This window comes from Drosophila yakuba, chromosome 2L (genome assembly GCF_016746365.2).
Source record: "Drosophila yakuba strain Tai18E2 chromosome 2L, Prin_Dyak_Tai18E2_2.1, whole genome shotgun sequence".
NCBI lineage: Eukaryota > Metazoa > Arthropoda > Insecta > Diptera > Drosophilidae > Drosophila > Drosophila yakuba.
The window spans coordinates 25,386,285-25,400,475 of record NC_052527.2 but is presented as its reverse complement, the minus strand read 5'-3'; the positions used below and the strand labels follow the sequence as shown (position 1 = coordinate 25,400,475).

The window sequence follows — 14,191 nt, the reverse complement described above, 5'->3', positions numbered from 1 at the left end:
CAATATAGGCCAAGGAGCACCATCTTTCGAAGGCAGCCAAAGGCTTCGCGACGAAAATGGCACCAAGATTCGACGGGCAGTTCAGTGTTGTGTACGATTTAAATAATAATAAAGTTCGACTGTGTTCTTTGAGTATCGAAATCCAAGTGACATTTTGTTTGGAAGAGCTCATATATTGCGGATACTCCTACATTGTCTGCTGGTGGCTGCTGCTGAGTCGGCGCAAAGTGTCGCTATGCTGTGTTGCGACATCGGTCAAAGCCTTTGGCTGTTATTGCCACCGTGGAGGTTTCGGTGGGGGAGAGGGCATGGTAGCCGTATTGGTAACTCCTCCCTCCCAAAAACGAAGCGACGGCCATAGCGAAGGAATCGTTATGGATGTAGGATTGGCGTCGCTTGAAAGCTGTGGGTAGAGGATCGTCTTCGAGCGGGTAAGCCTCTGGAACAGAAAGGCTGAGAGCAGTACGGTTCCTATTGCCAAGTACTCTAGCATATCTACCCTATAAATATACTAAATTAATGGGTACAATTTTGCTTCCAAACATTGTGACACTTTGTCATAATAAACATAACGTTCAAGTACCCAAAAGACCACCAACAATTACACAAGTATTCCAGCGCTCAAGTAATACGATCTAACGCATATACATAGGCCGATCGCGGAGCGTGGGAATGCTGAGCTTACACTTTGCAGCTCAAGTGGTCAGGCCATACATGACATATGCATGCCTTCTGCATACATATGTATATGTATATGGAACTATATGTATATAGTCAGCTCAGCCCAAGATGAGCGCACAAGAAACATTCGAATAAAGTAACTCTAACTGAGCAGACGCTCTGACTCTACAACACCGAACCTTCTTTGGAATCCTTACGAACATTATATGGCGACCGTGACAGGACCTCAGGGCACAAGGACTTGAGACTGAGTCTCGCCTCCGCCTGACAGCAAATGCTTCCCACGATACAAAGGGACTTGCCAACGTTAGAAGGAGCTCTGCAGCAAAACCCTGCAGATGGACCACGCCCACTCACAATAGCTGAGTACCGAGCAAAGCAGGAAAGGAAGGAACCAAAGAAGCACAACGCCGACTGGTCATGACCCAGTTGGCCAGAGACGAGACGTCCCGGCAACGCTACAAAGAGCGTCTGGAAGACATTGAAAACAAGCTTTCGGAAGTTGCGAAACAACGCAAACGGGCTGCATAAATAAATGCCAATTACCCAATTTGCCTTTGTTTTAATTTCTTAATCCAACCGCTGCTTGAAAAACACTAATTCCTGTTAGGCTTTTTACTAACAATGCGGTTGGACAATTTTTTGTATTATTGTAAACAAATATGTGAGCCAACCACATTTATTAACAACTAATATTTCCACGTCTGCCAAATTTTTTTTTAAATGACAAAATATAAGAATTCTTAATTCTTAAACGTAAAAATTTTTATTTTTGATTTTCTAGAAGAAGAAAATATTATAATAATAATGAGAAAAACTCATAAATAGAAAATCACACTTTTTCCTTCAAAAAACGTTTTATTGAACATAAACTAAAAAAATGGGATGGCTTAGCGATTCTAGTGAGACAAAAGACAATACTGCCAACGTAGTTATAGATCACACAGACGATATAAACTCAAAGACATGCAACATAAAGTCCTGAAAGTCACTACCAGGCAACAAAGTAGACAAGATAAAAACCTTACAGTAACAAATAAAGAACAATTGCCTAGGCAAAGTATCCAAAATGTATCTAAGCCCAACGTACACGAAGTCATAACAAATGATGAAGTACGAAAAGTAGTGACCTTGCAAATAACTGAATCTATTTGTTTACTAAAACGAGGAAATAAAGTTATTGCAAGAATTGATGTTGACGATTTATATACCAATGGAATTTTTGATTTAGGTCAGTTCTTCCAAAGGCTTGAAATGCAAGCCGGTATACTAAAAATCAGCCAACTCAAATTGACACCGAGTAAAAAAGTATTTGAAACCATTTCAATAGATAATTTCAAAAATATGGGCAAAATAAAATTGAAATCATTAAAAGTAGCGCTACTCCATCCGGTGACCATTATAACAACTGAAAAAGAGATACAATCAATACTGTCTACATATCATGACGATCCAATTCAAGGAGGTCATACAGGCATTACAAGAACGCTAGCAAAAATAAAAAGACACTATTATTGGAAAAATATGACTCGTCATATAACAGAGTACATACGTAGTTGTCATAAATGCCAAATGTCGAAAACAACGACACATACAAAGACCCCAATGACTCACTCAGAAACCCCAACAAATGCTTTTGATTTAGTGATAGTGGACACAGTTGGTCCACTAGTGAAATCAGAATATGGCAACGAATACATCGTCACACTTATAGGTGATTTAACGAAGTATCTAGTAACCTTACCGGTTGCAAACAAAAGCGCAAGTACTGTCGCGAAAGCTATATTCGAAAATTTTATACTAATTTTATACCTAACATCTACCGCATATCATCACCAAACTTTAGGGACAATAGAACGAAGCCATTGAACATTTAATGCATACATTCGTTCATACATCTCCGCAGATAAAACTGATTGGGACGTTTGGATACAATATTTTACATATTGGTTCAACACAACACCATCAGTCATGCATGGTTACTGGCCATATGAACTAGTCTTTGGAAGATTACCAAGGCAGTTCGCAAATTTTAATAAAACAGATAGAATAGAACCACTGTTTAATGTAGAAGATTACTCGAAGGAAATAAAATTTAGATTAGAAGAGCTAGACTTATGTTAGAAAAAGCTAAGTCTTATAAAAAACAACTTTATGATAAGAAAACTTCAGATTTTCAATTAAAAATAGGAGATAAAGTTATACTAAGGAACAAAACGGGTCATAAGTTAGCAAAAGAAACAAAAAGTACATAAGGATAGACTAAAAATATATAACCAATGAAACGTTTCATTTCACTTAAGAAAAGGTCTAATCAACCTAAAAAAAAAAAACAAAAAAAAACAAAACAAATTTCTTTTTCCTTCTAAGAAAGTTAAACATAAAACAAAAAATAACGTAATTCAACATACATTTTTTTTTTATTTTGTCATTACACAAAAATGCTTTGAGACAAAATATTCCTAATAATGAATAAAAAAAAATTGAGAACTAAATGACTACATGTATTACGTCATTTCTTTAAAAAGGGAGGTGTAGCATATCTACCCTATAAATATACTAAATTAATGGGTACAACTTAGCTTCAAAACATTGCGACACTTTGTCATAATAAACATAACGTTCAAGTACCCAAAAGACCAACAACAATTACACAAGTATTCCAGCGCTCAAGTAATACGATCTAGCGCTTATACATAAGCCGATCGCGGAGCGTGGAAATGCTGAGCTTGCACTTTGCAGCTCAAGTGGTCAGGCCATACGTGACATATGCATGCCTTCTGCATATGTACATATGTATATGTATATTGAACTATATGTATATAGAATAAGTACTGTATGTACGGGTCAGCTCAGCTCAAGATGAGCGCAAAAGAAACATTCGAATAAAGTAACTCTAACTGAGCAGACGCTCTGACTCTACAACACCGAACCTTCTTTGGAATCCTTTCGAACATTATAGTACAAAATGATGGCATGGATGGTAAGTATCTGAATGGTTTTGTTTCTTATTATATAATTTGTTTTTGGTAGTATCATAGGATGTTTAAATTCTGAATCTATTGTATTGTCGTAATTTATGTTATTTATAGTTACAGAACTGTTTGCGTATTCTATTATGGCGGACCCGTTTTCATATTACGTTTTCATTAAGAAGTTTCGTTTTTAGTTTGATTAGGTTGAAGACCTGTTCGTTAGATTTTAGTATAATTTTTTCCTTACTGAGTATTTCTTTGATCTTTCTGGTTTCTATTTCGTCTAGTATGAATTTTGGTAGTATATTCAGTTTTGCTAGAAGCATTCTTTCTGCAAGATTATTTATGTGGTCTGATAACCAGTCTATGCTAAAATGTAGTTTGTTTAAGTATTGTAACATGTATATTTCTTTATAGTTTTCTTCGAATTTCTTTGATATCGAATTTTGGATATTGCTAATGAATTTTGTGATATTTTCCTGTTCTGAGTTTATATGTTCTGTTATATTTTTAAAACGGATTACAATTTCGTTACTACTTTCGAGTGCAAATGCCTCGTTTTCCTTTATGGCATTAAGCTCTTCATATATTCTTTTCTCGTCTCTGCTATCCATATTCCCTGTTACTTCTTTTATTACGCTGCCTAGGCCGTTGATTAGACCTAGTTTTATTTCTTGGTATAAGCGAGTTCAGTCTATTTTTTACAAGGTTTAATTTTGATTCTAATATTTCTATTGTGTCGGAAAATGTGGTGTCTATTTTAATAGATCGTATTGTTCGGTCGATTTTTTCTTTACTAGAGTTGTATTCGGTAGTGTTTATATTATGGTTAATGGCTTTATATTTTCTAATGATGCGTGTATCTCCTAATTCGATTTTTGCGATGGGTGAGTTTTGTTGTAGCGGACGGACGGTCAGTAGTTGTGCCATATTTTTGTGTATCCTATGGGTATAAGAGGTTGTTTAAGGGACTATTTTATTTTGCGTCTAATTTTTGACTTATGTATTTTTTGGGGACGTGTTGTTATTAATGTTGGTCCATTGTCCCGGAGGACTTTGTGTATTGAAAATCGTGGTGTGAGTTTATTCCTACGATTTTCTTTTCGTTTGTATCGACAGTGTCTGGTGTTTTCCAGTTTTCGTTAAGTTTGGTTTAAGTCTCGTAGGTATTCATGTTCGTTGTTGAATTTAATTGTTTTTGCACATATGTGAACAGCTTAAATGGTGTGTGTTTAGTACTTGAATGGATGTCATTGTATATGTCAGTAGGGTTTCTGCCATAAGTTCGTTATGTTGGCAAGGTTGTTTGTGTTTTTTTTTTGGTGTCTGTTAGTATTCTATATATTTCGGTGAGTGTTGAGTATAGTCGTTCTACTGGGCAGTTACTGCTTGATTGTTGAAAGGAGGTCGTGTGGCATTGTATGTCGTATTGTTCGCAGAAATCTTGTGAAATGGTTGTGAGTAAAAATGGTTTATTGAAGTAAATTGGAATTGGGTCGTTGCAAAGTAAGGTTTTGCACAATTTGAAAGCTTTTGTGAATTCGCTATTGATTTCGACAGGTTTTGGCTAAGTGGTAGTAGCCGAGTATACCGAGGAATGATTTTATTTGTCTCCTATTTGTTGGAAGAGGAAAGTTTTTAATTGCTATTAATTGTCTGGATTGAGCTTAACTACGCCATCTGTAACGATATGTCCGAGGAAATTTACTTCTTTACGAAGGAAGTTTGATTTTGCTATTTGTATTTTAAAATATTCTGCCCTAAGTCTCTCAAATATGTTTTTTATATCTAGTAGGAGTAGTTTGAAGGATGGCGAAACAATTATGATATCGTCTAGGTATACAAGGCACGTAGTGCCTAAACGTTATCCATTACTCTCTGGAAGGTTGCGAACCGCTTGCTAGGTCTAGCGTTGAGAAGTAGCTTGCTTTGCCTGATTGGTCTAGAATGTCGTTAATTTTCGGGATTGGGTATTTTTCGGAAATAGTTTTTTCGTTAAGTTTTCTATAGTCGATAACTAGCCTCCATTTTTTGGTAGTGGAATCAAATTTTTTTGGCACAACCCCGACTCGGGCGCTCCATGGAGAATAGCTAGTTCTTATGACATCTTGTTTAAGCATGGAGGTTATTTGGCTTTTAACTTCTTCTTTGAGTGAGAAGGGGTAGCGGTAAGTTTTGACGCAGACTGAAAAGTCATCTGTTGTTCGGACATGGTGTTTAATTTTGTTCGTGAAAGTAAGTTTTTGATCTTCTGTGTAAAATAAGTCAATGTAGTTTGCGCATGTCATGTCTAATTGTAGGTTTTGGTCTTCGCAGGATTCAGTATTTACTTCTATTTTACTGAAGCCATTGTTTGAATTATATATTCCTTCTTATATCGTCAAGTGATTGGTGTGGGTGGTTCGTGGGTAGTAAAAGTTACCGTTTCTATTACTGGCTGGGAGGTCTACGATAGTTTTTGAGTAAGCTGGTAAAGAGTATGTTTCTGATGCTGGGTTGTCTTGTATGAAGATTGTGATATTTGAACTTTTTGTTTGTAGCGTGAAATATTCTAGGTTTATTTTAGCTTTAAGTTCTGTTAATATGTCCATTCCCAGTAGTCCTTTGAAGTGTGGGTGAAAGTTAAAAAGAAGGAAGTTTGCATTGATGTTTTGTTCGAATTCCGTTAATGTAGTGATAGTGATATTTTCGTTTATACTGTGTGTGTTTAGTTTGTGCGGATTGTTATGGGATCTTTTAGTGTTTCGTTTCTAAGTATGGATGAATCCAAGAAAGGGTTGGTTGATCTGGTGTCTATGTGAACTTTTATTGGTTGTTTTGTGATAAATGTAACCCACACGAACGGTAAAATTGGACCGTGTCATTGCTTTGTTAAATATCCTGTGGAGCAGGTGAGGCGGCTGCCTGAAAATTTCCGGTGTCAATAGCTCAGAAAATGATTGGGTTTTTCTATGTAATGTTAGTTGTGTTTGTTCTGTTGGTAGTTAGTTTTGAGTTTTGTTTTGTTGGTTGTTGTTTTGGGTATTGTTGTTTTTTTTTATTGTTACGAGCGCATGGTTTTGTTTGGTTGTCGTTGTCTGATTTTTTTGTCTGAAAGTAGAAGTCTTGTTCTTTTCTACAAAGCTCGTAAGCTTTTTCTATTGTGTCTGGTCCCCTGAGTCGGATAACTGCTTTGAGGGGATCCCTAAGGTTGATTAGGAATGTGTTAGGCAAATTTCCCCGTATAGTTTGTTTTTAGTCTCGAGGACTAGTGGTTTCCTAATTTCTGCCTCTTTGAGTTGGTCTGTTAGTTGGCTTCTAATTCGTGAGATGCCGTAGAAGAGTTGGCCTATTGACATATTGCCAGAGAAATTCTGAAGGTCGCGGAGTAGCATGACCTCCGTTTTATTGTTCGAATATTGGTTTGTCAAGGTGTTTTTGATATCGTCCCAGATAAGCCCTGTCTTGGTCAGATTGAGTGCGTCATGTGCCCTACCAATGATCTTGTTCCTGATGGCTCTCAAAAGAAGGAGGCCATAGGGAGTCTGGTCGGTGCCCCTAATGAGCATTATGACCTCTTCGACACTAGTAATGAAATTCTGAATTTCATTAGGGTTACCGTCAAAGGTGGGAAGTTCCTTGATGAAGGCTAGTATGTCTTTGTGGCTAAGGGCTGTTTGTATGGTTTGAGGCTATTGAAGGAGTGGATCTTGAAGCGTTGCCCGAGTCCATTCTGGTAATTTGATCGTTACGTTGTTATCTGATTTCTGGTAAGGAGGGGGTTCTTAAGTCCGATCTCGACCTGGTAACTCTAAATCCTATTTTCCTGTTCATCTATTTTTTGTTAGTTGTAAATCTTTTTCCCTTTTCTTAGTTATTATTAGTTTAATGTTTAATTCGTATTTTAACTGCTTATATGTGTATTACTTATAATAATGCTTAGGTATATGGTTGTATTGTTATTTGTGTGTTGTAGTTGTGTTTTTCCTTCTGCTCGATTAGTTTTTGTAATACTTTAACGTTATTGTATTCATATTTAAGTGTTTTTTTTTCCTCTTTTGAAGTGGCCTTTTTTATTGAAACTCGTAATTTGACTACTTGAGATAGGATTGTTTTCATATGAGCATTTTTCTTTTAAGTACTGCTCGTTGATTTTTTTGTGCTGACCATATTTGTTTTGGGTACAAGTAGAAAAAGACTTCATATATATTTTTGTTTATATAGATACAAACTGGCAGCGATCATCGAATGATTCTGTCCCTTTGTATGCGCAAGGTTCTTATATTTTGTTTGTGTTTTAATGATTCTAGGCTTTATGTGGGCCAATGTATGTTTTGTTTTTATGTGCTATAATTTGCATATATATATATACATATATATATATATATACAAATGTGAATTAAAAGTCGCAGTGATTAACGATTGATTCCGCGACCCTTTATACACAAGAATGCTAAGTCGCTTTGATATTGATTATCAGCGATTGATTTCATTACAACGGTGCAAGAGGTGGCAATGATCATCGATTGATTTTGCACCCTGTTACACAGACAGCATTAGGTACTTTGTTTGTGGTTTAGCTTGGCTTTATGCCGGCCAATATATGTTTTGTTTTTATGTAGTATATTTGGTACAAAAGTGAGTTCGAAGTCGCAGTGATCATCGTTTGATTCCGCGACCTTTTAAACACAAGAATGCTAAGTCGCAAGAGGTGGCAATGATGATCGATTGATTTTGCACCCTGTTACACAGACAGCATTAGGTACTTTGTTTGTGGTTTAGCTTGGCTTTATGCCGGCCAATATATGTTTTGTTTTTATGTAGTATATTTTGTACAAATGTGAGTTCGAAGTCGCAGTGATCATCGTTTGATTCCGCGACCTTTTATACACAAGAATGCTAAGTCGCGTTGGTAATGATATTAGCGATTGTAATTATTAGCGATTGATTTCATTACAACGGTGCAAGAGGTGGCAATGATCATCGATTGATTTTGCACCCTGTTACACAGACAGCATTACGTCCTTTGTTTGTGGTTTAGCTTGACTTAATGCGGGCCAATATATGTTTTGTTTTTATACCTGTTATTCGTAGAGTAAAAGGGTATACTAGATTCGTTGAAAAGTATGTGACAGGCAGAAGGAAGCGTTTCCGACCATATAAAGTATATATATTATTGATCAGGATCAATAGCCAAGTCAATTTGGCCATGTCCGTCTGTCCGTCCGTCTATCTGTCCGTATGAACGTCGAGATCTCAGGAACTACAAAAGCTAGAAAGTTAAGATTAAGCATACAGACGCCAGGGACATTGACGCAACGCAAGTTTGTCGAATCATGCTGCCACACCCACTCTAACGCCCACAAACCGCCAAAAAGTGTCAGTGTTAAAGACCTCCTTCGCACTTTCACTAGCTGAGTAACGGGTATCAGATAGTCGGGGAAATCGACTATAGCGTTCTCTCTTGTTATGTAGTATATTTTGTATAAATGTGAGTTCGAAGTCGTAGTGATCATCGATTGATTCCGCGACCTTTCACACACATAATAGTACTTTAGTTACGTATGCAAACGAGACAGTGATCATCGATTAATTCCGCTCCCCCGCGTACGCAGAAGCAACATGTGTTGGTCGTTGAAAAATTCTTTTGCACATATCTGAGTAATTTTTGTTTTGTACATTTTTGCTTTTGTTGGTTTCAATAGCTTTCCACTTTTGCTTACTTGATAAAGAGAATGAACATATGTAGTAAGTTCATTCCGAATCTGGCTCCGCCAATTACCATCTGGGAGTATATGGGGGTTGCGGTCGTGCCGTTGATGATATTGTATATTCGTTGCCAGAAGGTACTGTGTACGATTAGAATAATAATAAAGTTCGACTGTGTTCTTTTAGTATCGAAGTGTATTGAATGTAATATAATAAAATACGTTTAAGTGTGTTTATTATAAACCAGCCCATCAACCAAATAGTGAAACACTTTTATTGTTTAAACTGTTCAATAATTATTATATTTAAGCAACCGATAGAACTGCACTCTCTCGTTGTCTGCAAGTGAATAGAACGATTACTCTATAACATGCATGTGAGAGGCATCATGACAGAGTACCAAGAGAACAAGAATAGAGCGCGTTCTCTCTTACATGATCCTCTTAATTTCATAACTTTCCACATACACACAATTTTGCATAAGTATGACTTTTGTATTTTCAACACCCCACCTCAAAAATCACATTGATTCAAATTGATTAAAAATTTAATGAAATAAAAAGAAATTACTTTCAGACAAGTGCGCCCGTTTTCTAATGGTTGTATTCTTATTCTTTCTTTTTCTGGGTCTACTTTATTGAACCAGCATTTTCCGCAAAGAATTGGGGAAACCCAGTAAAACCCAATTAGTTTAATCAAATAAAAATTTAACAAGATTCAGTTAGATACATCGTAATGATTAAACTAGTAATTTTTTTGATTATGGTTATATATATACATAAAAGATTCAGACTGTATATAAAAATTAATTTTGCTCATTCGGATAGCCTCAGTTGGGGTCGCAGTGCAGTGAACCTGGCAGTTGGTAGTGGCTTTGTCAAATTATCACCCAATTGTAGATCTGTGGAAAGATACTTAACACAAATTAGTTTGTTTTCAATTTGTTCTCTGGTAAAATGATATTTGATATCTATGGGCTTAGGAGCGAGCGCGAGGGGTGACGCGTGGCCAGGCACGTGAGCCGAAAAATCGCTCAGGTCCAGGGCCAGCCACAATAGAGCACGCAGGAGCATTCATAGAGAAGGTGGAGCTGACGCCAAAAGATAGGATGAGTTAATATGGCGAAAATTACGCAGAAAACCGCAAACTTACCTCCATTGAGCTGCAACACCAGAACCACGAGTGGAGAAAATCGGAATGGGGTGCTGCGGAAACAAAAAATACTGTATACAGAATGATTTTCAACAGGCAAGCACACTATTGGCAGCAATCGGCACGAACTGAAAATATTGATATGAATAGGAAATGGCAACGCCGGTCGCCGATATCGATAAATCGATCGTGGTGAGTATCGGAGGAGTTGCCAGAGACAAAAGGTAGCGGGAAATGGAAAGGCGGGAAGTTCAAATACAGAGCCGGTGACGAGGAGCAGACGGCAGCAGTTGAGGAAGCTGGAAAAAGGCGCAAGGATCGAGATGCCGGGTCGAAATGCTAAATGAGAGGGTTTACTAGGCTGAGACTGCCTAGCTCAGATCAAGGAGGGGCACGTCGACGAGAAGAGTCAGGAGCTATGTATTTCGAGGATCAAGATGCCACGTCGAGATGCGTAACTACAGGAGCAACTAGGCTAAGACTTGGCGTCTCTTGGCGTCTCTTGGCTGAGGCTTGGCGTCTCTTGGCTGAGACTTGGCGTCTCTTGGCTGAGATGAGGAAGGTGAAGGTCAAAAAGAGAAGGCTGGAGAAGGGCGCAAGGATATTCAAGATACCAAGTCAAGACGCTAAGCGACGGGCTCTAATAAGCTGAGACTGCCAGGCTAAGAACGAAGGGCGCAGGGGTGAAACGAGGAAGCTGCCATTGCGAGGAGACACCAAAGCGGAGGACCGCCGGAAACACTATACTTTTTTAAAACTTCCGAAGGAAGTTGAGTGGCCATCACCTATTGGCAAGATCCGAGTTTGGACCAGATAACGTTCCTTTTTTTGCTGATCCACAATTTTATTGGGATAAATCTTCGTCGACGAAGACCGACACGCCTCCCGAGTGGCGGCAACGGGAGCCTTTGGGCTTCAGACATTTTTTTTTATTAATTTTAGTTACAAATATTTATTTGATAATATATTTTTTTATTGGGTATTTATTGTTTGTTCCGTCTTATTTAATTATTTATTTAGTCACAATTTATTTATTCACAATTTATTGCAATTTAGGATCTACATTTGGTAATTTATTTTAGATATATTACCAATCACCCGAATATTTATTTATTCAATCTATATATAGATACCTATTTTGGATTTATTTCCCATATTTATTTAACACACATATTTACCTATATTTATATTTTTATTATTGTTGAATTGGACCTGATTTCTGTAATTTTGTATTTAAATTACCCTTAATATTCCCCTCTCCCTTGAGAGCTCTTATGGTAGGTCTAAAGAAAATAGTCCAAGTTTAAACAAATGTTGAAAGAAATCCAGTGTGGATATTCGGGATATGAATATGAAAATTGTAAATAAACAAAAGTATAAGTATTTGGAAACGAAATGAAACTGGAACAGAGTCGAATTAATGGGAGAAGGGGAATACACTAGGAATGGGTGGGTAGAATGTGTGTAGGTGAATGTTTGGGGCAGCTGCATAAATATGCTAGCAGACTGCAAGGTCGGGTAGGGATGAGCATGTGGCCAGTACACCAGAAGTGCCCAATAACAGGAGTCAGATAAAATAATGTGATGTCGACAAACTCATAGATGTTGCTGTTTAATTCGTATTTGAATTTGAATGTAAACGTGCAGATTAATATGTTGTACAACGTAGACTTCAAGTTCTTGAATTCTATGTTTATTGCTATGACGTGAGCGGGCAGGGTTAGGGGAACCACGGCCCTGGAAAGTGAGCAAGCTTGGTAAGCCCGAAATCTCACGCAAGACCAAGTAGATCCATAACAATTTACACACATACATCGTACATATAAGTAAAAAAAATGTATTTATGTTTTCTTACATTGTCTGATGCTATATTTTCGATCACATTATAAATAAACGGTACTTACAAAAGGCAAATGACGAAAATAATAAAAGTAGACAAATAAGTTCGATGTATTTTTGTTGTTTTATTGCGTTTCTGTTTAGTTGCATTTTTAATTTTTAATCAAGATCGTCAGTTTCTGGTGCCTTCGAAATAGGCGACGGCTTTTAGACTTTGGTTTGTATTTATCAAGTCAAAAGTTGTGAAATTCTCTCCACCCTGAAGTTTTTCAAGAACGCAATCCATTATCTCCATTATCCATTATCAATTTATCTCTGAACATCTTTTCATTTGGCTTACGATAATCGCAGCCCAAGTGCTTTTTCTCATTCTTTTAATCTACTAAAACAATTCGCGAAGCAAACTTTAAAATATTTGGCTTAACTTTACCTTCCAAAAGCCATTCCTGCACCTGATCATCGACTATCTTTTGATCACAATAGGCCAAACGCCTCGGATGTTGATAAACCGGCAACTCATCTGTCAGTAAGATCTTCATTTCCATTGACGAACTCAGTTTTCGTCTTGGTTTATAATTCTCGACCAGTGACGACCTGTTTGACTTAAGCCTTTACACCTCAAGTATTTTCTTAGATATTGTGAGGAGTCTTAAAACTCCCCACAAGTCCGGGTGCAGGGGAGCGGCTTAGCAAGAGCGAAGACGGCTGGCATGCGAGAGGAGTCAAGGGGGGCCAGGTCAAACGGTAAATAATGGACCTTGGACCGCGGCAATGCGGAGAGACCGTAAACTAACGATACCGCCCTGGATCATGAACTCGAGCCAACCAGAGGTCAACGGTAACGGTGTGAACTCCTGACCAGCACAAAGAGGACGCACCTTGAACTAACGGGACATGAGTTGAACCGTGCACCCAAATGAGCCGTGGGTAAAAGTGGTAATTGCGGGATCCCCGCGGCCTATTAAGGGACGGCACGGGACAGTCAGTCAGTAAAAGTACGCGGAGATCCATAGAGTTGGTCAGTGAAAGTACGCGGAGATCTATTGAAGTATGCACATATAAACACATATAATATAATTTTATAACATGCATACAGTTCATGCACATTGTATGCATTTGTTGCAATATTTATGTGGACCAAAATAAGAGTAGGCGAGAATGCCGATCTGCCGTCTAAAGTCCGGCACCGCAACTAGTGTAGTGTCAGCATTTTGGGAATGCTCTCTTATGTGTGTATACTACAATCGTCTTCTCTTTAGATATATACAAGTAATACATAAGGTGAGCTGTATGTGCTCTGTCGGCTATTCCGCGTAGTTTCCAAGCCCTTAGAGACCTAAGAAAAAGATTATTCGAAGTAAAGATATCAACGGGGACAGTAGTCCCCTAAAAACACAACGACCCCGCGTTCTGTTAACTTTGCGGGCCTCCCTTCATATGGCGACCGTGACCGGCAATATACCGTCCAAATTGATGGAACACCAATAGAGAATTGAATACTAAAACAAGAGAGAACGCTATAGTCTCTATAGGCGAAGAGAAGTTTCAACACTGACCGTTTTTGGCGGTTTGTGGGCGTGAGAGTAAGCGCGGCAAAAAGATTTTTGGCAAATCGAGTGAAATTTAGTATACAACCAAGTAGCCTTCAAACAAAAGCAAAGCACTATTGATGCATTACTGCAGATCCACGGCTCGCGTCAGATGCTATCTCGTCCAAGAATCACGTAACCACACTGGGAACTGACTTCGAGAAAGCGTTTGACCGCGTAGGTAGGGCCGGTCGAAGATTTTTCACGTCGTGAAAGCCTTTATGAGTAAGCGCATGTTCCGGGTTTGAGTGCATATCTCGATTTCAG

The 14,191-nt window shown here is 38.0% G+C and overlaps 1 long non-coding RNA gene across 3 annotated transcripts; it reads right to left on the bottom strand.

Annotated features, from left to right (window-relative positions):
• Positions 1–9,910: 9,910 nt before the first annotated feature.
• Positions 9,911–11,834, bottom strand: LOC120320738. Of its 3 annotated transcripts, none has more exons than XR_005560271.1 (3): positions 11,739–11,834; positions 10,497–10,549; positions 9,911–10,434 (listed from the first exon to the last, which is right to left on the bottom strand). It is a non-coding gene; the product is annotated as an uncharacterized LOC120320738 (long non-coding RNA). The 3 variants fall into 3 exon arrangements; XR_005560270.1 differs by having other exon boundaries at positions 11,675–11,821; XR_005560269.2 differs by lacking the exon at positions 11,739–11,834 and having other exon boundaries at positions 10,497–11,661.
• Positions 11,835–14,191: the final 2,357 nt, after the last annotated feature.